At 35.4% G+C, this 23862-nt stretch overlaps 1 pseudogene; it reads right to left on the bottom strand.

Moving 5' to 3' along the window:
• Positions 1-3910: 3910 nt before the first annotated feature.
• Positions 3911-22302, bottom strand: LOC120118302 (annotated as a pseudogene).
• Between the last annotated feature and the right edge of the window lie 1560 nt (positions 22303-23862).

The following is a 23862-nucleotide window of genomic DNA, read 5'->3' as shown; positions in this document are numbered from 1 at the left end:
ATTTTGTTTTATATTTGAGTTTGAAAAACCTATTTTATTTCTGAATAATAATAAATCATTTATGATTTTACATGTTTTAAGAAAAGTTTTAAATTTTCCACTATTTTTACATTGGGTCGCTCCGGTGGCCCTAATGTGACACTCCAGATCAGATCGGGCCATCCGCATCGGTCTGAGCGGGTTACAGTAATGTTGTAGAATTACACTAAGAAAATGGCTTAGCAGAGTGGTTCAAGCACTCCAAGTGAGTGAGAGGTCATATGTTTGATCCTTTATGATTGCAAATTATATATATTTGTAAAGTTTTGGAGAATTATACCAATTTTATTAACTATCTCGTAAGCACTTTCGTTAAATGTTAACGGCTAGTGAAGTGATCTGATTGAATGCATTTAAATAGTTGAATGATCGATTGACAAGAATTCAAAAATGATAGTCAAAATAAAAAGGAAAAGTTTTGGAGAATTATACCAATTTTATTAACTGTCACGTAAGCACTTCCATTAAATATTAACGGCTAATGAAGTGATTTGATTGAAAGCATTTAAATAGCTTAGTGATCGATTGACAAGAATTCAAAAATGATAGTCAAAATAAAAAGAGATTATAGTTGAGGGGCTACTGTATAGTTTACCCACACACTTGGACGTGTCCGCGAGATTCGGGGTAGCCGTCCGCTTTAATGAATTCGTTTGTATGATAAAAAATGACGTTAGTCAACGGTTTTTGTATTTATATATAACAAATTATATATATATATATATATATAATATTTATTTTTATTATTTATTAAAATAACATCAATTTTTATTATATTAGATAAAAACATTCCATCAATCTTGTATTTTAAAAGATTTATTTGATTAAATACATTTTTGTCTAACGTGACAACATAATTAATAGAATTTAGAAATTTTATTGATTGATATGAAAAATGTATTTAATTCATTATTTGTTTTAATGGTTTGAATAAATTAAAACATTTAGGGAAATGATTGAAAATGAATTTAAAGAAGTATGGATAGTAAAATTATCCTTAAAAAATCTTGAAAATTTCTAAAAACTTAGTTCTTTTTTTCTCATCGGTATGTCGCTCGTCTCTTTTTTTTTCCGCCTTTATTGACTGACGGCGAAATCAATTTTAATGTTGGATGTCGACCGTCGATATTCTTTAATTTTCTTTTTCTTTTCTATATCGTATCTTTATTTTCTTTTGTTTTTTTATTTTCAATAAGTCTACCGATGTTGCACGTTTTCATCTACCTTTATAACACGTTTTCTTATGTTTTTGGCATGTTTTTTAGTTCTTTGGTCGTTTTTATTTATCTTTTTTCTAAGGGTTAATTTGATATCGTCACGACTGATCAAGATGTCACTTATATGATATCTTGTGATCTTCCTTGCTTTGGATCTTCAGATTGGATTTGGATACCCGATTTACGTTTGTGGATAGCTTTTTACATCACTTGAGTTTGATTTTGTGGTTTGTCGGTTATCTTTCAATAGTTTGATCCCTTTTTATGGTTTGTTTACTGATACAATCGGAACTGTTTGTATCTATCTTTGTTCGAATTTCTTGATTAGATTTAATCTTTAATTTGTATGGTTCTTATGTGATCTTAAGTTGCTAGTTTTGTTTCAATGATTATAGAAAATTTTCTTAATTATATGCTTAATTTACGATTATGATTGTAAATCTTTATTGTAATTTGGGATATTTCTTATTTTTGAATAAAATTAATTACTTCTATAAAAAAAGTATGGATAGTATAAAATATTTAAAAAATTTAAGATGAAACATATAATAATCGGGAGAAAACAATGTGTATTGCGTGACAGAAAAATGGCTGAATTTATCGTCATCTACAAAAGTTGATGATAATTATCAATGATTTTATTTTATTTTATTTTTGAATGGAAATGGCTAGCTTAAGAAGATAGACTAACAAGCACTATATTTACAATATGGGGGATCGGTAGTGTTTCTATGGAGAAGATCTTGTGTGCATCTTGGGGGAGAAACGTGGTGGAGCATTTTAAAATCGTTCTGAGGAGCAATCTTCGCCAAGGAATCCGCAACTTGATTTGCGTCTCGTGGTATCCAAAGAAAGTTGACAATCCAGGCTTGATCATGGAGCCTGGAAATAGCCCGAACAAGCGATAACTGACTGTGGTAAGCTTGAGTCTCGGAAAGCAGCTAGATAGCCCTCAAACAGTCCGATTGCACCTGAATAAATTCAAATCCGAGATCCGCAGCTATTCGCAATCCGTTGGAGAATGTCGGTGAAGCCAATATTGCGGGCAAAACCATGCACCCAACAACCCGAACTATCTCTGAAAATCCCTCTAATTGTGGATTTACCTGTCTTGCAACAAACAACTCCATCAACATTGAGGGCGAACCATTGTTGGGGGGAGCTCTCCATTGAATCGTGGTGGGTGCGTATTGGATGGAGTACAACATAAGCATGCACGATCATGCATAGCATACTAGCTTAGCAACACTCAGCTAGTTCTGTTAGTTCACAGCTTAACAACCTTTCTATTATAGCTGTTTTGGTTGTTACGTTTGCACCATTTTACTTGTATAAATATGGGAAGTGTACATGTATAATCTGAGCATGAATAACAAATTACAGTTTCTATTCTCATAGAGTTTTCCATCATGGTATCAATCGCTCAGTTGGTTCTGGGATAAGTCTCTTCTCTTCTTCCGTTGCGTGGTAGTTCTTGGCAAGATTTTTGAATTAATCTTGCAAGAGTTGTTGTCATGGCATTCGATGGCCCTGGAAATATTCTTGGAAGTTCAGAGTCTTTGAGGCCCAGCAAGATGTTCATCAATAAACACATCAACATCATGCTTGATGAGATGAATTTCCTTCAATGGAAGTAGCAAGTTCTCTTAACAGTTAGAAGTCATCGACTTGAGAGGTTACTCACTGGTGATCTGAACTCTCCACCAAAGAGAATACTGGATGGTGATGGTAATCTTGTAGTCAATGAAGAATATGATATGTTTGTGGCACAAGATAGCGCCCTGGCCTCTTGGCTCTTATCCACCATTGGTGATCACCTACTTTCACAGTTTGTTGGTGCTGAAACTGCTGCTGAGGTATGGTCTACTGTTCTTAAATTCTTTTCAAATCGATCAACTACCAGTATAATGAGTCTGCACTGCAAATTACGGGCCATCAAGAAAGGATATGAAAGCATGCGATCATATCTTGCTTCGATCAAAGAAGTTTGCGATGCGTTAGCAGCATGTGGCAGTACGATATCTGACATTGATCAGGTTGCCACAATTCTGAATGGACTCCCATTTGAATATCGGCCTTTGTTGTTGTTATTACCGCAAGCAATAATGCTTTCACAGTGGATGGAGTTCAGTCTATATTAATCGATGCTGAAGCTCAACTTAAAAATTTTCAAGCTTAATCTCAACATCTTCTCAGTGTCAATGATGTACATGTTCAGAATAACAACCAAAGGAAATTCACTGATCGATCTACTGATCCACAGTACACTGTGTCAGAATCGTCTTTCGGTTGGACCCGAAATTGCGCTTCGACGTAAATAATTGGGTTAGAGTCGCCACCGACCATTTTAAAAATATTTAGGTAGGTTGGATACCATCTTACCTGATCTGTGTTTTACCAAAAATGTGTCAGGTTCGAGAGTCGGTTACGGTCAAGGAAGGATTAACACCCTTGAACTGCCCTTTCGGTACTAATTAATTTGTCGGTTGTTTTAATGGCAAAAATTTAAATTTAAATTTAAATTTAAAAACTCGACTTAAAATTATTTACCTTTTGATCAATTAAAATTATTCCCTAAAAAATGTTAAATAGGAAATATTAAATAAAGATTAAATAAATCAATGGGAAAATAAAATAAAATATAAGAAAAAAATTTAAAATTTAAAATTAAAATAACGAAAAGAAAAAACCTTTTCTGCATTGCTTTCCAATTCATTTTGCACGTGTGTCTCAAATATTCTTTCTTTACATGCGACTGTGCTCTTCCTCTTCCTTTCTTCTTCAGTTAATGAAACCATGCTCCCGAATGAGATATAGACCACGGATTTTGATGGCTTTGTTTCTAGCCATTCCATGCACTCTTCACTTAATGGCTTCCATAAACTCGAATCATAGCCTCGGTAACCTTTGGTCCTTTCGTCGAGGTACGCAGACGGTGCCATCGGTCCGATCATCTTCGCTCTCCAGAGCTCTGACGCGCCTTTTGCTTCCTCTCTTTCCAAGTCTTCAAAAGTGTTAGCGGAAACCCAATCACCTTTATTCAAAGTCGAGAACTGGCTCAATTTCATGGCCAAGTACACAGGATAGCTATCCGGGAACCGAAGAAAAGTGGGCAAATCATGGAAGTTCAAAGGAGGAAGTCCCGGTAGCATTAACGGTGTAGTTTCAGGGGTGAACGGCAAAGCAAGGAGGCCACGATGTATACGAGAAAAGATACTACACACCGCAGCGGAGTTCGTAAAGAACGAAGAACCGTGAATCCCTTGCTGCTTCGCCACATCAATAGCCCACGGCAGGAATGAGTCATACACTACGCAAGTAACCGAGGTGCCGGCGTGTCTAAACTTGTGGATGAGCTGAGTCAGGGTTCAGGACCCTTGTTCCCTGAACGACTTAAGGTAAAACTCGACGTTTCCGGCTTGCGAATAGCTGCCTTTGTGGAACCCATCGGAGATAGATTCGACACCGATTTGCAGTGCACATATGGAACCGACGATGTAACGCGTGGTGGCTAGTGTTTTCTTGACACCTTTAGATGCTAAACGCTTGGCGAATTGGAGAAGAGGGTTGATGTGGCCTTGGCTTGGGTATGGCACCACTATTACGTGCCCTTTAAACTGTTTGTTTTCCATCTCCTCTGTGCAAAGCTTCCATTTCCATTTAATTGTTTTCCTTTTTTGCTTTTTTATTGCCCCTTCTTTCTGTGCTTTTCGTTTGTCCCCCATTTCCCATAAACATACTTTGTTTTATATTCCAAAAAAAAGAGACCCCCAGTCCCCACAAAATACGTGAGGTGAGGTGAGGTGAGGTGATAATGGAAACATAACCAGTTTCCCACGAACAGAAACAGTTAAGATATGTGGGGGTTCAACATGGGGCCACACAAAAACGTTGTAGTGAGAAATTGATGAACAGATTGGTCAATTATACGACTTTGACCGCTAAAAAGTATGCATTTCTAATTTTTATCGTTGCACTCCACGGTACAATGCAAAGGCAGTGAATTTGGTCACATCGTGCCAAGCAAATTCGGGCTTGATTCGCGGGTTCAATAAGGGGCCTGTAAAATAATATATAAATTAATAATAATAATAAAAGTATTTTTAAAAAAAATTATATAATATAAATTTTTAAAAATGTTTTTTTAAACTATATATTATATATAAAATTTCAAAACTGTTTTTTTTAAACTATATAATTTTCAAAAATGTTTTAAAATTTATATATTATATATAAGTTTTCAAAAATGTTTTCAAAAATTATATATTATTTACGTATTTTCAAAAATCGTTTGCAAACTATATAATATATGTATATAGATATATATGTATAAAATAAAAAAATATGGACGAAAATGAGTGTCTACAGCTGCCCCTTTTTGTCCTTTTTTGTGGAACGAAAAATAGGACAAAGATAAAAATACACAAATTTTCGTTCAGTGGAGTTGAAGAATAACTCCCTGTCGAATTGAGTTGCGGATGACTCATCCGTCGCGAATTTGAGTCCATTTTGAGATGAACTGGAATTGAAGCCGTAGTTCAAAATTTGGACTCGAATGTGGCTTCTCGTTGCCAAACAGTCGTCAATCTCGGTCTTCTTCTCGGTTTAAAGACCTTGGTTTAAAAATTCGACTGGAAAGTAGTTTCTTGACTCCACCATGCAGTTGACATGCCCTCGAGCTAAATGAAATCGAACTCGAAACGTCTTTGTTGACAGATAGCTTTTCCCGACTTAAGCTATGTTACCGGAAAACAGTTTCTTGTCACTAAGGCACGGTTAACCCAAGTCTTCTTCTTGACTTGAAAATCTTGATTTCAACCGGACAGTAGTGTGATCGAGCTGAATGGAATCGAACTTGAAAATATTATTGACATATAGCGCTTCTTGCCTTGAGCTATTCTGTAAACTTGGTTTGCCTCTGAGTTGAGTGTAATCGAACTCGAAGGTCTTCGGTTGGAAGATAGCCCTTCTCGACTTAAGCTATGCTGCAAATGATGTGCCTTGGAGCTGAGCGTAGTCGAACTCGAAGGTCTTTTGGTGACAGCTAACCCTTTTAGCATTGAGTTATGCTGTAAATGATGTGCCCTCAAAGCTGAGGGTAATCGAACTCAAGGGTCTTTGGCAGATAACCCTTCTCGAATTAAGCTATGCTGCAAATGATGTGCCTTGGAGCTGAGCGTAGTCGAACTCGAAGGTCTTTTGGTGACAGATAACCCTTCTAGCCTTAAGTTATGCTGTAAATGATGTGCTCTCGAAGCCAAGTGTAATCGAACTCGAGGGTCTTTGGCAGATAACCCTTCTAGAATTAAGCTATGCTGCAAATGATGTGCCTTGGAGCTGAGCGTAGTCGAACTCGAAGGTCTTTTGGTGACAGATAACCCTTCTAGCCTTGAGTTATGCTGTAAATGATGTGCCCTCGAAGCTGAGTGTAATCGAACTCGAGGGTCTTCGGTTGGCTCTATTCCCTTCATCGTGAAGTTGAAACCGTGAATGGCCCCTTCGTTGTGAAGTTGAGCCTTTAATTGGATATCCTTCGTCGTAAAGTTGAAATCCAAATATTTGTGTTGTTTCAAGGCCAATATCCTTCGCCTTGAAGTTAAAATTGACTCTGAAACTGGAAAGTTGTTTGTTGACATCCAGTTGCCCCTTCGTTGTGAAGTTGAAATTGACTCTAAATGAAACTGAAAAGTTGTTTGTTGACAGTCAGTCGCCCCTTCGCTGTGAAGTTGAGCTTGTGTTGTCTCGAGTCTAATATTCTTCGTTGTGAAGTTGAAATTGACTCTAAATGAAACTGAAAAGTTGTTTGTTGACAGCCAGTCGCCCCTTCGCTGTGAAGTTGAGCTTGTGTTGTCTCGAGTCCAATATCCTTCGCTGTGAAGTTGAAATTGACTCTGAATGAAACTGAAAAGTTGTTTGTTGACAGTCAGTCGCCCCTTCGTTATGAAGTTGAGCTTGTGTTGTCTTGAGTCTAATATCATTCGTTATGAAGTTGAAATTGACTCTGAATGAAACTGAAAAGTTGTTTGTTGACAGTCAGTCGCCCCTTCGCTGTGAAGTTGAGCTTGTGATGTCTCGAGTCCAATATCATTCGCTGTGAAGTTGAAATTTACTCTGAATGAAACTGAAAAGTTATTTGTTGACAGTCAGTCGCCCCTTCGCTGTGAAGTTGAGTTTGTATTGTCTCAAGTCCAATATCCTTCAATGTGAAGTTGAAATTGGCTCTGAATGAAACTGAATGTAACACCCTCAACCCATATCCAACCCGGATACGAGTCCAGGATATCACATTGACTATACAAAACAATATTCTTAAAAAAACGATAAAACATTTGAACTTATATTATTAAAATACAATAATATACACATGTTAATACAACTTTATCAAAATACTCAGAGTATACACAACTTGACCCTTTGATTTCATGCCAACATTCATTTACATAACAAAAGGACTCGCTGATTAAGTTGCCTCTGATCTGATAGTTACAGGAGTAGTGTTGTTCAGCTGCTTAACCTGTCTCGTCTACTTTCACGGATCCTACGTGTTAAACACTTACACTCTAATTCATCGACTTAGTGAGGCAATATAATAATAATAGGAAAATATCATGAGAATGCCAAAATGAAATGAAGTGCAATAAACATGTCTATTTAATCTACATAATGTCCATAACAATGTTTCCTACATATAGACTCATCACATTAACACTCATAAGTTCATATTAATTAGTTCACTAGCCCATGATACCATACTGAGAACCTAAGGTATGTGAGTACTGTGAGGTTGTGCATTATGTTGTCACCACAGCTCGTATAAATGCACCGAAGTACCATGTAAAATTGCACCGAAGTGCCGCGTAGAATTGCACCGTAGTGCCATATAAGGTTGTCCCTAAGGACCACGTAGAAATTCCTTAAGAATCATATACATATGTCAAGGATAAAGTATGTGTCTCAAAAGACCTCACACATGTTCCAAAGAATACATATATGTCCCAAAGGACCGCGTAGACCCTCTACTCTTGGCATTCCAACTATACCTATAGTTCTCATCTACATAACATGGGCTTTTCTCAATCCACATAGTATATCATATAGACATATCCTTTTCCTTACCTTCATCACATAGCTCATATAACTTTGCATACATATTTATTTAAAACATGTTCACAATGCACATAGTATGAATTCATATCATGCTTCACAATATGAAATGAAGCATGCATCAATGTATTGAATTTAAACTTCTCACAAGTCTAGAACTGAATATACCACTATATTCATGCTATGCATATGCACTCACCTATATTTCCTTATTTTTTCCTCGATCGATCTTACTAGGCAATTATTCTGGAACTTGTTTAGGCTCTGTATCTACATGGTAATTCATTGATACTTATCAGTATACTAATTAATATATTCTAAACTATCATTTCTTAGGCTAAAAGTAAAGCCATTTTCATCTTTTAATGAAGGTATGCATCGATGCACTACACCATATATCGATGCATCCCTTGACGGGTGCATCGATGCACTATCTATGCATCGATGTACTATCTATGCATCGATATATAAATACAATTCAATGTTTGTATTTAAGGGGGTGCATCGATGCACTACTTGTGCATCGATACACTGATGGCATTCGATGTTTTTATTTTAATGGAGTGCATCGATGCACTTCATGTGCATCGATACCCCTTGAACAATTTATGGGATTTGTCCTTGATGCATCGGTACACATTGAATGTGCATCGATGCACATAGCCCAGAAATGTTATTTTGAGCATGAAATCTCTTAATAATCCTCTTAACACTTCGTAATTCAACTCCTTTTATATCCCTAACTTGCATACACTTACTTAAACTAATTATTATCCATTCAATACTTCTAAAACTTAGAAATCCAATCCTCCATATGGAATTTAAAAATCTCACTCAAATTCCAACATGTTCTAATTTTAATTCTAACACTTCTTATTCCTTAATTAGCTTGATGACAAGTCAAATCCCACTTCTAATTCTTATTATGAACTTTATTCCAAGATTTCACTTTTCTACTTCCTTTATTTAATCCTTCCTAACTCCATCATCTTTTGATATTAAGATAACCTAAGCTTTCCTTAAGCTTAGTTATCATCTAATGATCAATAAGCAACCTTAAATTCTTCAAGAATTTGATTAACAAGAAAACTCACCTTTAGCTTAGCTTCACGATGGAGAAGAAGAATGAAGAAGAAAAGAATTCTGGAACTTTAGTTATCCCTCAATTGCCTTCCACGTGGGTAAAAAATATCCTCAACTAATATTTAATTATATTCCTTATTAAAAGACTTTTTTACCCCTTTAGTTCCTCCTTCTTTGTTAATTGATCCTACACAAAATATTTCAATCAATTCTTTAAACTTTTTAATTTATCCAATTTGGTCATTGAATTTTTAAATCTCGCAATTTAATCACTAACTCGGTATGGAGGATGTTACAAGTCTCACTCCCTTAAGAAAAATTCGTCCTCGAATTTTCATTGTACGAACATATGAGGATATTGAAGTCGCATATCTTTTTCACGTTCCCACGTTGCTTCCTCTACTTTGTGATTCATCCAAAGAACTTTGACCAACGGAACCGTTTTATCTCTCAATTGCTTAACTTCGTGAGCCAATATTTGTATTGGCTCCTCTTCATATGTCAAATCAGGTTGAACTTCTACTTGTTCTGGTGCAACAATGTGAGAGGGATCGGACCTATATCTTCGTAACATGGACACATGGAAAACATTATGGAATTTCTCCATTTCTGGTGGCAAAGATAACTGGTATGCCACTGGTCCTATTCTTTTAACAACTTCATATGGCCCGATGAATCTAGGACTTAGCTTTCCTTTCCGACCAAATCGTAATACTTTTTCCATGGTGATACCTTCAGAAATACTTTATCCCCAACTTTAAATTCAATCTCCTTTCTTTTGAGGTTAAAATAGGACTTTTGCCGATCAAATGCCACTTTTAGGTTATGTTGAATTTCTCGAACTTTCTCTTCCATATCTTGAATCAAATCTAGACTGAGTACATTTCGATCTTTGAGCTCATACTAGTTTAATGGCGTTCGACATTTCCTCCCATATAACGCCTCATAGGGTGCCATTTTAATACTGGACTGATAACTATTGTTGTAAGCGAACTACGCCAGTGGTAAGTATTTCTCCCACGACCCTTTAAACTCAATGACATATGCTCGCAACATATCTTCCAATATTTGAATTGTTCTTTCTGATTGTCCGAATGTCTGAGGGTGAAAGGAGGTACTAAAGTTTAAACGAGTCCCCAACGCTCCATGCAAGGATTTCCAGAATCTTGAGGTGAATCAAGGATCTCGATCAGAAATTATAGAAATAGACACTCTATGCAATCTAATAATTTCTCTAATATACAGCTCTGAATACTTTTCCATAGAGAAATCTATTCTAACAGGAAGGAAATGTGTTGGCTTGGTCAATCGATCAACAATTACCCAGATCGAATCTCTTTTGTTTGGAGTCAGGGGTAACCCCAAAATAAAATCCATCGTTACATTTTCCCACTTCCATTGTGGAATGAAAAGTGTTTGTAATAATCCAGATGAAACTTGATGTTCGGCTTTGGCTTGCTGACATGTTAAGCACTTGGACACAAATTCAGTAATGCTTCGTTTCATCCCTGGCCACCAATACTAATCTTTTAAATCCATATACATCTTGGTTCCACCCAGGTGCATCGTCAATGGACTGCAATGAGCCTCTGTCAATAAATCTTTCTTCAACTCTTCATCGTCTGGTATCACAATTCTTTCTTTATAATACAATTTCCCATTAGACTTCACCTTAAAATCCTTAATTTCTTTATTCTTTACTTGCTCTATTCTTTTCAAACATATTTTATCTTGACTTTGCAATTCTCCTATTCGGTCCAACCATGATGGTTTAAGTTTTAACTATGCACATAGACCACCGTCTCCAGTCAAAGATAACATTGCATCCATAGCTTGTAAAGCTGCAAACGTTTTTCTACTCAAAGCATCTACTACCACATTACCCTTTCTGGGATGATAGTCAATTATTATATCATAATCTCTCAAAAACTCAACCCATCTCCTTTGTCTCAAATTAAGCTCTTTTTGAGTCATCAGGTATTTCAAGCTCTTATGATCCGTTTACAAGTAACATAGTTCTCCATACAGATAATGACGCCAAATCTTGAGAGCAAACACCACTGTAACCATTTCTAAATCATGGGTAGGGTAATTCTTTTCATGTGGTTTCAATTGTCTCGATGCATACACTACCACCTTCCCTTCTTGCATTAATACACACCCCAACCCATTGTGGGACGCGTCACTGAATACTACAAAAATCTTATCAGATTTCGGTTGAACTAATACAGGAGTTTCTGTCAGAATTATCTTTAAAGCTTCAAAACTTCCTTGACATTCAGACGTCCAAACAAACGGTACATTCTTTCTCATCAGCTTCGTTAAAGGCAGCACTATCATCGAAAAAATTCTTAACGAATCTTCGATAATAACCGAAAAGTCCAAGGAAACTCCGAACTTCGGATACATTCTTTGGAACTTCTCAGTCCATTATAGCTTTTACCTTTTGAGGGTCCACCCTAATCCCATCTGCAGAGATCACATGCCCTAAGAAAATTACTTTATTTAGCCAAAATTCACATTTGGACAATTTGGCATAAAGCTTCTTATCTCTGAGAATTTACAAAACTATTCGCAAATGTGCGTTATGCTCTTCAATGGACTTCGGGTAAACCAATATGTCATCAATAAAGATAATAACAAACTGGTCCAAATAGGGCTAAAAAATCATGTTCATGAGATCCATGAAAGCAGCAGGTGCATTCGTTACTCCGAATGGCATTACAATGAATTCATAGTGACTGTATCTCGTTCTGAAAGTCGTCTTCGGAATATCTTTCTCCTGAATCTTCAATTGGTGATAACCCGAACGTAGATCGATCTATGAAAATACCGAAGCTTCTTTTAACTGATCAAACAAGTCATCAATGTGCAGGAGAGGATACTTATTCTTGATGGTCACCTTATTAAGCTGTCGATAATCAATGCAGAGGTGCATTGACCCATCATTCTTCTTAACAAATAACACCAAAGCTGCCCAAGGCGACATACTTGGTCTAATAATTGCCTTCTCTAACAACTCTTGCAATTGATTCTTTAACTCTTGCAATTCTTTCGGAGCCATCCGATAAGGTGCCATTGTAATCGGAGCTGTTTCTGACATTACTTTAATTTAAAATTCTACCTCTCTATCCGGAGGTAATCCTTGCAACTCAGCAAGGAAAACATCAGAGAAATCCCAAACTATTGAAATCTCATCTAATCATTTCTCTTTAGCTCTTGTATCTATCACATTTGCAAGAAAACCTTGACATCCTTATAGCAATAGCTTATTAGCAGACATTAATGACATTGTATTTTCTACAGGACTAAACCTTTCACTGATCACACTTATTTTTGTTTTTCCTGGACTCTTCAGGGTTACCTTTTTCGATCTACAATTAACATCCCCATAGTAACGGAATAACCAATCCATTCCTAGAATCACTTCAAACTCGTCAAAGGGTAATTCCATTAGATTAGCAGGGAATTCAATTCCCTGAATCTTTATGGGACACCCCTTACAGACTTTGTTCACCAGAGCACTATGGCCTAAAGGATTAGTTACTATAATCTCATTACTCGTAGCTTCTAAGGGAATCCTCAATTCCTTTACTAACTTACTTGTAATGTAAGAATAATTAGAACCCAGATCAATCAGTACCAATACTAATTTATCATAAGCTAAAAAGTACCTACTATAATATAGGGATCATCACGGTCTTCACTTGTCTTTAAATTGTATACCCGTGCGGATGACCGAACTTCATGATAAGCAGAGGGTTCAGACTGGTTCCTTCCTCTGCCTCTTCCTCGTTCTCTCTGTGAGGTAGAACCAACTCTCTCAGATGGTGCAGTTTCTCCAACCATCAATGGACAATCCCGGATAAAATGTCCAGCATTTCCGCATCGGAAACAAGTCCTAGCAGCTATCCGACACGCCCCAAAATGGTTTTTCCCACAGTGCTGACACGGTCTTGCTTGACCGTGATTGGATCTCACAATACCAGATCCCATCGAATGTGTCTGTCTAGGCCTTGCCTGGCTTGCTCCTCTAGCAGAGGATGCAACTGATTCTGATCTAACTTGTGATCAAAATCCTGAGTCTCTTCCTCTTTTTGGTGGTGTTGAGCTAGAAGAAACACATGTCCTCTTTGATGTATGAACTCTTTGAGTCCCCGAATCTCTCATTCTAAACCCTTTCAAGAGCCTTTGCACGATTGATCACCTCTTGGAACGAGGACAAATTCAATACTATCAGCATCTCTTTCAATCTAGGGCGTAAGCCCTCCACAAACCATTCACACGTATCTTTTTCAGTAGACACAAGATCAGATACAAACCGACTCAACTTGTTGAACTCACATTCATACTCATGTACATAGTGGTTCATCTATTTCAAGTTCATAAACTCCTGCTTCATCTATCGAATAAATTGATCTTCAATGTACTTGTTTTAAAATTCATCTATAAACAAAGACCAAGTCAACTGGTCACTGGACATCCTCATGGTGACGTTCGTCCACCATATTCTCGCCTGACCCCTCAGTAACGAGACATCTCCATCTAACTTCTATACTTCAGAGCAGTGGAGACCATCCAACATGATTTTCAAATCATTTAACCAAAGATCCACCGCAACCGGACCTTCCTCAGATTCTCCCTTAAATTCGGGAGCTCCCAAACTTCTCAACTCTTTTGCTACATTCATTTTTTGAATTGGTGGGGCAGGAGGTTGAAGACGCATCAGAATAGCGTCCAACGTCCTGTAGAAAGTGTCTTGGTCTTGTACAGACACTCCCTAAGATGCTTGTCCTTCACCTTTCCTGGCCAGGGCAGGTGAATTACTATTTTCAGCAAGCCTATCTTCTCCCGCTTTACTTCGGGAGCTATTATGTCCGGACATCTAATAAAATAAACACATTGTTCTATTAGCAAAACAACATACTCATATTATACCAGATCAGAAGTTCTCACTATTTGTTGGCATGTATTTCATTTAAAGACACTATAGACTCTGGTTTATGCCTAGAATCGGCTAAACCATAGCTTTGATACCATTAAATATAACACTCTCAACCCATATCCGACCCGTATACGAGTCCAGAATATCACATTGACTATACAAAACAATATTCTTAAAAAAACGATAAAACATTTGGACTTATATTATTAAAATACAATAATATACATATGTTAATACAAGTTTATCAAAATACTCAGAGCATACACAACTTGACCCTTTGATTACATGCCAACATTCATTTACATAGCAAAAGGACCTACTGATTAAGTTGCCTCCGATCTGATAGTTGCAGGAGTAGTGTTATCCAGCTGCTTAACCTGTCTCGTCTACTTTCTCGGATCCTACGTGTTAAACACTCACACGCTAATTCATCGACTTAGTGAGGCAATATAATAATAATAGGAAAATATCATGAGAATGCCAAAATGAAATGAAGTGCAATAAACATATGCATTTAATATATATAATGTCTATAACCATGTTTCCTACACATAGACTCATCACATTAACACTCATAAGTTCATATTAATCAGCTCACTAGCCCATGAAACCATACTGAGAACCTAAGGTATGTGAGTACTGTGAGGTTGTGCACTATGTTGTCACCACAGCTCGTATAAATGCACCGAAGTGCCATGTAGAATTGCACCGAAGTGCCGCGTAGAATTGCACCGTAGTGCCATATAAGGTTGTCCCTAAGGACCACGTAGAAATTCCTTAAGAATCATATACATATGCCAAGGATCAAGTATGTGTCTCAAAAGACCTCACATATGTTCCAAAGAATACATATATGTCCCGAAGGACCGCGTAGACCCTCTACTCTTGGCATGCCAACTATACCTATAGTTCTCATCTACATAACATGGGATTTTCTCAATCCACATAGTATATCATATAGACATATCCTTTTCCTTACCTTCATCACATAGCTCATATAACTTTGCATACATATTCATTTAAAACATGTTCACAATCCACATAGTATGAATTCATATCATGCTTCACAATATGAAATGAATCATGCATTAATGTATTGAATCTAGACTTCTCACAAGTCTAGAACTGAATATATCACTATATTCATGCTATGCATATGTACTCACCTATATTTCCTTGTTTTTTCCTCGATCGATCTTACTAAGTAATTATTCTGGAACTTGTTTAGGCTATGTATCTACATGGTAATTCATTGATACTTATCAGTATACTAATTAATATATTCTAAACTATCATTCCTTAGGCTAAAAGAAAAATCATTTTCTTCTTTTAATGAAGGTATGCATCGATGCACTACACCATATATCGATGCACTACACCATGTATCAATGCATCCCTTGACGGGTGCATCGATGCACTATCTATGCATCGATACATAAATCATATTCGATGTTTGTATTTAAGGGGGTGCATCGATGCACTACTTGTGTATCGATACACTGATGGCATTCGATGTTTTTATTTTAAAGGAGTGCATCGATGCACTTGAACAATTTCTGGGATTTATCCTTGATGCATCGGTACACATTGAATGTGCATCGATGCATATAGGAAATGTTATTTTGAGCACGACATATCTTTATAATCCTCTCAACACTTCATAATTCACCTCCTTTTATATCCCTAACTTGCATACACTTACTTAAACTAATTATTATCCATTCAATACTTCTAAAACTTAGAAATCCAATCCTCCATATGGAATTTAAGAATCTCACTCAAATTCCAACATGTTCTAATTTTAATTTTAACACTTCCTATTCATTAATTAGCTTGATGACAAGTCAAATCCCACTTCTAATTCTTATTATGAACTCTATTCCAAGATTTCACTTTTCTACTTCCTTTCTTTAATCCTTCCTAACTCCATCATTTTTTGATTTTAAGATAACCTAAGTTTTCCATAAGCTTAGTTATCATCTAATGATCAATAAGCAACCTTAAATTCATCAAAATTTTGATTAACAAGAAAACTCACTTTAGCTTGGCTTCACGATGGAGAAGAAGAATGAAGAAGAAGAGAAGTCTGGAACTTTAGTTATCCCTCAATTGCCTTCCACGTGAGTATAAAATATCCTCAACTAATATTTAATTATTTCCCTTATTAAAAGACTTATTTACCCCTTTAGTTCATTCTTCTTTGCTAATTGATACTACACAAAACATTTCAATCAATTCTTTGAACCTTTTAATTTATCCAATTTGGTCACTAAATTTTTAAATCTCATAATTTAATCACTAACCTGGTATGGAGGATGTTACACTGAAAAGTCATTTTTTACAGTCAGTCGCCCATTCACTGTGAAGTTGAGCTTGTGTTGTCTCGAGTCCAATATATTTCGCTGTGAAGTTGAAATTGGCTTTAAATGAAACTCAAAAGTTCTTTTTTTTACAGTCAGTCGCCCATTCGCTGTGAAGTTGAGCTTGTGTTGCCTCGAGTCCAATATCATTCGCTATGAAGTTGAAATTTACTCTGAATGAAACTAAAAAGTTATTTGTTGACAGTCGCCCCTTCGCTGTGAAGTTGAACAACCACCATCAATTTTTCTAATGTGCTTTTGAATCGAGTATCTTTCATCTTGAAGTTGAACTTTGACTCTAAAAGCTGTAAAAATTATATGTGCTAAAAATGATAAATGTTATGCTCTTAAGTGTGCCTAAGATGCATGCAACATGAATGAGTTATGTTTTAGCTCTTGGATTGGAGTCTCGTGTTTTGTCTGCCAATCTGGTCCTTGGAATCGATCGTGCCCCATTTGCTTCTCGATCTTTGGCTTTACAGATCTTTCATGTCTGAGACTGTTCTGTTTGAAAAAATGTTTTTCTCATTTTTCTTGTTTTATGAGGGAAATGATGAAAATTATGTAAAATCATGTTTGCAATTGAATCAAATTGTAAACATGAGTTCAAAGTATACCAAAGAAATCAATAGCTCTTTTAATGCTTTCAGAGTTATAGTTCTTTAACAAATAATCAAGTGGGTGAGTTGGCTTTAGGTTGACGTAAGGTTTCAGCCATAAAAAATGTCATTTTTCGGTTATTGCAACATGTTTTTTCTTAGGATTGGCATTTTAATTGGATGCGGATAAAATGATGCAACTAGCATAATCAATTACTAGAACTTCTATTTCAGTTCTCTGAAATATTTCATTTGTTTAAGTTTTGTAAGCTCCTCTAACAAAGGTGGTGCAGAAATATCGGTCTAAAAATGAAATTCATGAGTGCTCGTGTGAAATTGACTATAACAGGTATTCCTTAACTCCCTTAGTCCATCATTACCGAAAATTTGATGGAACTAATTCTAAATGTAATTCTAAAAAAACTAATGTTGATGGAACTAATTTGATCTCGTTTGTTGTAGACGATTCATCCCTTTTGGTTTGGACGGAGAATCGCGATTGGTGAGGTATCAACCGTTGAGCAATGATTCACCGTGATGAGAGATGAAATCATGAAGGGAAAGATAAGAGTGCAGAAAGAGAAGAAAGTTGAGAAGAACCCTCTTTTTAGCCTTTTCTTGGGATATAAATACCTCAGCTATAGGCCAACTGATATTAAACCTATGATAATGATGGATATTCATAGGTTGACTTAAACTAGATGATTACAATTATTGGAGTAGGTTTTATTTGACTTTGGTAAATCACAAGGGACAATTAAAGGTCTAATTGTATTGTTGTGGTCATCTAGGGAGTATGGGACTCCATAAAAACTATGGATAGAAATACTATTTTTAGAGTTATAACACTTGCCCCTTGATCGAGTAAATGTCATAATGTGGTTTGATTAAAGATTTATGTTAGAAAATATAATAATCATCTATCGATTTTGTTTAGTAGTGGAGGAAAGTCAATGCTCTCATTTTCGAGATTGAGGTGACTCACTTCATATTTTTATAAGAATTCGATTGATTTATGAAATCATACTTATGTTGAAAAAGGCATCTTGACACTCATGCTTATGTGGAGGATAATACCCTTAAATGGGATGATAAAGGATATTCTACATTTAAACGTCATTTAATGACAATGAAGAATTTTTTACTGTTGGAATGAAGGCATCTCGACTCTCTTAACCAAAGAGGATGCAAATTAACATTTTATTGAGAAGTAACAATTAGTGGATGCATTTTTATGTCAATAAAGATATATGAGCATCTCAACACTTGCGAAAGTAGATGATAATAATCCTTGTTTAGCAGAAAAGTTATGACTTATTCGAAAAGTATCTCTAAAGGCATAAGCTCACTTGGAAAACATAGACTCTTGTAGAGAGTGACATTTATTGTAGAGATAAACACCTCACGTGAAGGATGACTTATCTCAAGAGGAGGATGTTACATAGGACAACAGAGGTGCTTCGACTCTTTCGGTTAGATGTTGGTGACAGCAAAAGAGTCATTATATCAATAGACAAGATTAAGGATTCTTAAAACCCTCTATCGAATATAAGATAACTCAATACTCTCATATAGAATTCAATTATCTAATTACTACTTTGATGTGATTGACTCATCGATTTGTTAGTTATGTAAAAAAAAGATTAAATTGATAAAAAAAATATTAATATAAAAATTAAATTTATTAAATCAGGTTGAAATTGATAAAATAATTAAGTTTTAAAGATTAATTATTATAATATGTTATATTATATGCGCAATCTAATTTAACAATTGAGTGATTTATTCTCGGTAGTAATTGAATGATTTGATTATAATTTTTAAAGAATAATATGTTTATTATCAAATTAATAATTAGATTATATTAAATGTAGTTTATCCAATATTATAAGTACAATTATATTATAAAGGATATAGTAAATTACGTTTGTATTATCTAAATTATCAGTTTTAGTTCATTTTAGTACTTAAACTTTTGATTTTTTTTAAAATCATATCTAAAGTTTAGTTTTTGTTTCATTTTAGTAATCGTTCAAAATTTAATGTTAAGTTTTGAATTTTTTTTGAAAGTTTAGGTATTAAAACAGACTAAAACTGATACTTTAGGAACTAAACGCATTAAGTTTTTTGATGGTAGAGTACTAAAATAAAAAAAAATTAAATATTAAATATGACTTTGAAAATAATTGAAAGTTTAAGTATTAATATAATTAAAACTTATAATTTAAATATTAAATACGTAAAATGCGGATAGTAACTAAAAACTTGGGATTACTTGTTAGGAAGAAAATAAAAGAGAACAACAAATAGAGCGCTAGATTTGGAGGTGCAAACGGACTGATGAAGACACGTGGAGAGGCGGGAAAAAGAAAGGGGGTGGCGCGTGAATGTTCCATCCAAACTACATAAATTTTCGAGGAAGGGGGTGGGACCAAGTAGTCGAAAGGTGATGGGACCAAGTAGTCGGAAGGCGATGGGACCGAAAGGAATCAGACAGATCATTTTATCTTTTCAGTTTCGAACGTCGGATGTTCGTTTGCCACCCTCACTTTCAGCCTCTCTTCCCCTAGTTTCCACAAATCACCATTGATGTTCCCGCATTAAGCTTTAGAAATAGATTTTAAAATAAATATCTTTAATATCTAAGTTTATGAATTCAATTTCCTCAAAAAAAATATGAATTTAAAATTATATTTTTTAAATAAAACATTTAAAAGTTAAACTAAATCAAATCTATTATTTAAATAATAACATATTTTTGTTTAAGGTGTTTCTTCCAAAAAGAAAATAAAAGAAAAGATGGTTTATATAAGGATCCCTAAACAAGGAGTAAACCCCGACCACAATACCACCAAGATGAAGATGAAGCTTGGGTCTTTGAAGAATCTAAAGGAAGACCGCAATATGACGTTGTCTTCATCATTGTCATTTAGGATTTTGTGAATTCTCAAACCTTTAACTTTATTCTTACAGAAAATTATAATTGAAGTTTGTGAAGACTAAAAAGAGAAAAACTGTTAAGAATAAGTTGTAACTAACAGTTAATCATCTATTAGTTGGTTAGTTTGTTAATTGATTAGCCCATAATCTGTTGGGCCATTTTTTATTTAGTTGTATGACTTATAAATAGTCATTGATGTAACAGCTTTGAGTACCCTTTTTGAAAAAACTCATTTTCATTTCTTAATAATAAATTTGTTGTTGTTGTTTAGTTAATAAATCCCTCATTCATAAAAAAGTTATTGTCGCTCACCATCCGACTACCTTCTGGTCATCATGTTTCCATTCTCATATGGTATCATTTGCCAAATATTCTGAAGTCATGTTTCTTTCACTCCATTTCATTTTTTTTAGTCTTTGGTGTTGATTCGCTCTACATAATCGCCTTTGTCGTTGTCAATCACTTATTTGTTGTTGATCCATTCATTGTTTCTGTCATCATTCCGATGATCAGAATATTCGTTGCTTTCTTGTCTATCCAAATCATCTCAAGTCTTATCACAATTTTCGTTGCATGTTTTTCGATCTGATCGATATTGTCGCCACTGTCACTACTACTTGTTTACGATGATCCTGGTGTTTTTCTTCTTTTATGGTGATTGACTTTCTCAACCGTTATCATAATCATCCGCAGACCCGTTTCATCATTCATTAAATTCTTGACGTTGCCCTCTCGGTCACCACGAATCTCCTTTATGCAGTTATTTCTTCTCCGATTTGTTTCATTGTCTTTATTTTCTACCGATGTTGTTGCTCCCATTCGTTATCGCTCACTGACGGTTCTGTTTTTTCATTAACCAACATGTCTTGTTCATGATATGACTACTGATATGATGGTTCAGAGATTGTTTGTAACACCCCAACCCGTACCCGACCCGAATACAAATATGATGTCACACTGACTTTTCAAAACTTTGACTTGTTGAAAACTTGATTGAAAATTTTAACTTTTTATTTATTTTCAAGTGGTTAAACCCTTAAATCAATTTACTATTGAAATTCAAACTCACATTGAAAGTAAATATTTAATAATTTACATAACTATAAAATTATATGATTACAAAATGGATCAGAGCATTTCAATTTGTCGACACTCATTTTCGTCCGACCCCATTATATAATATGTTATCTATGTTATATAATATAAATGTTTTTATTATTATTATATATACATATTACATTACACATATTATTGGTATTATAATAATGTTTTTTTTTCGTTTTGGTTTTTGTCAGGCCAACCCGCAAATCTACTGGCCCAACGACCCAGCCCAACACGTGTGTAGTCCTAGGTGAGTTAGGGTTCTCCTCCTTCTGCCCTTCAACGCCGCACATCCAACATGCAAGGGATGAACCACCGGCCAAACTGAGGACTCTTAGAGAGTCCTCACGGCAGCTGCAACTAACTCACGCTTCGAATCATCTGGCGTATCATAGGTTCTGTGAAGATCAAAACCAAACAGAAAAATCACGTAGCATTTCAATCCCAACAAAACACTAAAACTGAACTAAAAACAAAGGATTCCTAGGCTATAAATTCCTGCAAAAGCAAAGCAAAAGGGGGTGAGTTTTGAACAGAAAAAAGAGAGGAAAATCAAGAAAAAACGCTGAGAAACATTCAAATAAAGAAGAGAGAAAATGAGAACCCATACCTCGGTTCATCATGTTGGAAGTTTGAGGGTCATTGGAGCTCATTTTTTTCGAAAGGTAAGGGTTAGATCTAGGGCTCTAGGGGTGTTTCTAGGCAAAGCTAATTTGAGAGGTAAGTTGAGGGCGAGAAATGAACTTGCTGGGGTATTTGGATCGCTTCAGTCGCCGTGAGCTCCGCCGGCGGCGGCCACAGTTTTCTTCCCCGACGAGAGAAAACCGAGAGAGTTCTGAAACTCTCTCTCTCCCCCTTCAATTTTTGAAAGTGAAACTAAATGAGGGGAGATTGAAAATTCAAGCACCATTTTGGGTTTAAATATCTAAACCAAAACACGGTCGTTTTTCCCCTAACCCTTTTGTGTTTATGAACAAAAGGGAATAATAATGCGTTTAGTCCTCGTGCTTTGTAACTTTATTTTTAAGCCATTAAATAAAGTTATATTTATTTCATTTTGAGCATTTATTTTTCAATATTAATATTTAGTCATGTTCTACTTATGTTGTTATTTCTATTAATATTTAAATTTGGGCCTAAAATTTAAATTTGGGCCAAATATTTCTTGATTATTCTAATTTAGTCATTGATTTAGTGTGGTATGTATTTTTTGTGATATTTTGATTTTGACATTTTAATCGGATACGAACAAAATGACATAATTTTCTGAATTAAGGCCAATGTTTTACAAAATTTTGATATTCGCATATCCTTTTTCCCTCGTAAAATAAAAGAAATGAGAAAAACATTTTCAAACGGGACAGTCTCCAATGTGAAAAGTCCTTGAAGCTGTTGAGGCTCATTTTGCCACTATTGAAGAAAGAAATAATGCCAAATTTCAAGCATCTCACATTCTTGAAAGTAATCGGTTCGAGTGATCAGATAGAACTTGTAACACTCTATTGTGACATTATCAGCAACCCAAGAAGAAAATGGGGCATGATCGATTCCAATGACAAAGCACGAGACTTAATATAGGAGATAAAACAAAGCTAATTCATGTTGCATGCATCTTAGGCATACTTAGGAGCATCACATTTATCATTTTTCATACAATTTTTTTGCAGCTTTAGAGTCAAGTTTCAACTTCAAGACGAAAGATACTCGATTCAAAAACAATTTCAGAAATGGATGGTAGTTTCTTAAATCAGCGACGAGGAGCTACACCTAAATCAACTTGACGCATTGAAATCGAAAGATCGTAGAATCAAATTCGGACTAGTTCGAGAGCCAATTCAGAACGAATCCAGTTCAGTCTAACTCAACGATTTATGGCTAGTTTCCAGTTAACGTTTTTAAGCCAGATTTCAACTCCACGACGGATGATATCCGGCTAACAGAATTTACCACAGGGCTTTCCCGTGAAGGGAAGTCATCTAAAGATTTACGATCAACTTAGACCTGCGAAGGTAGGCCATCCTTCATTTAGAGGAAATTTACAACACAACTTAAGTAAAAAAAAGTTGTCTATCAACAAATAACTTTCCAGTTCAGAGTTTGAGCTAGATTTCAACTTCACAACGAATGATATTGAACTTGAAATGACGCAACTTATACAAGATTGTATTTCAACTTCACAGCGAATGATATCCAACCCAAAGCCAATTTGGTGAAGCACTACAATTCAAGATTGGATTTTAACTTCACAACAGAGGATATCCAATTCAAAGCTCAACTTCATAGTAAATGAGACATCCACGATTTCAACTTCACGATGAAGGATATCGTGCCCAAGAAGATTGACTTAGTTTCACGGCAAATTAGTTATCTGCATCAATAGGGGGTTATCTCCTAGCGTATTACAGTATAGCTCAAGGCGAGAATAGTTATCTGTCAATAAAAACTTTTGAGTTCAATTACATTCAGCTCAAGG

This window comes from Hibiscus syriacus, unplaced genomic scaffold (assembly GCF_006381635.1).
Source record: "Hibiscus syriacus cultivar Baekdansim isolate YM2019G1 unplaced genomic scaffold, ASM638163v2 tig00110328_pilon, whole genome shotgun sequence".
Classification (NCBI taxonomy): domain Eukaryota; kingdom Viridiplantae; phylum Streptophyta; class Magnoliopsida; order Malvales; family Malvaceae; genus Hibiscus; species Hibiscus syriacus.
This window is presented reverse-complemented; position numbering and strand designations above follow the sequence as displayed.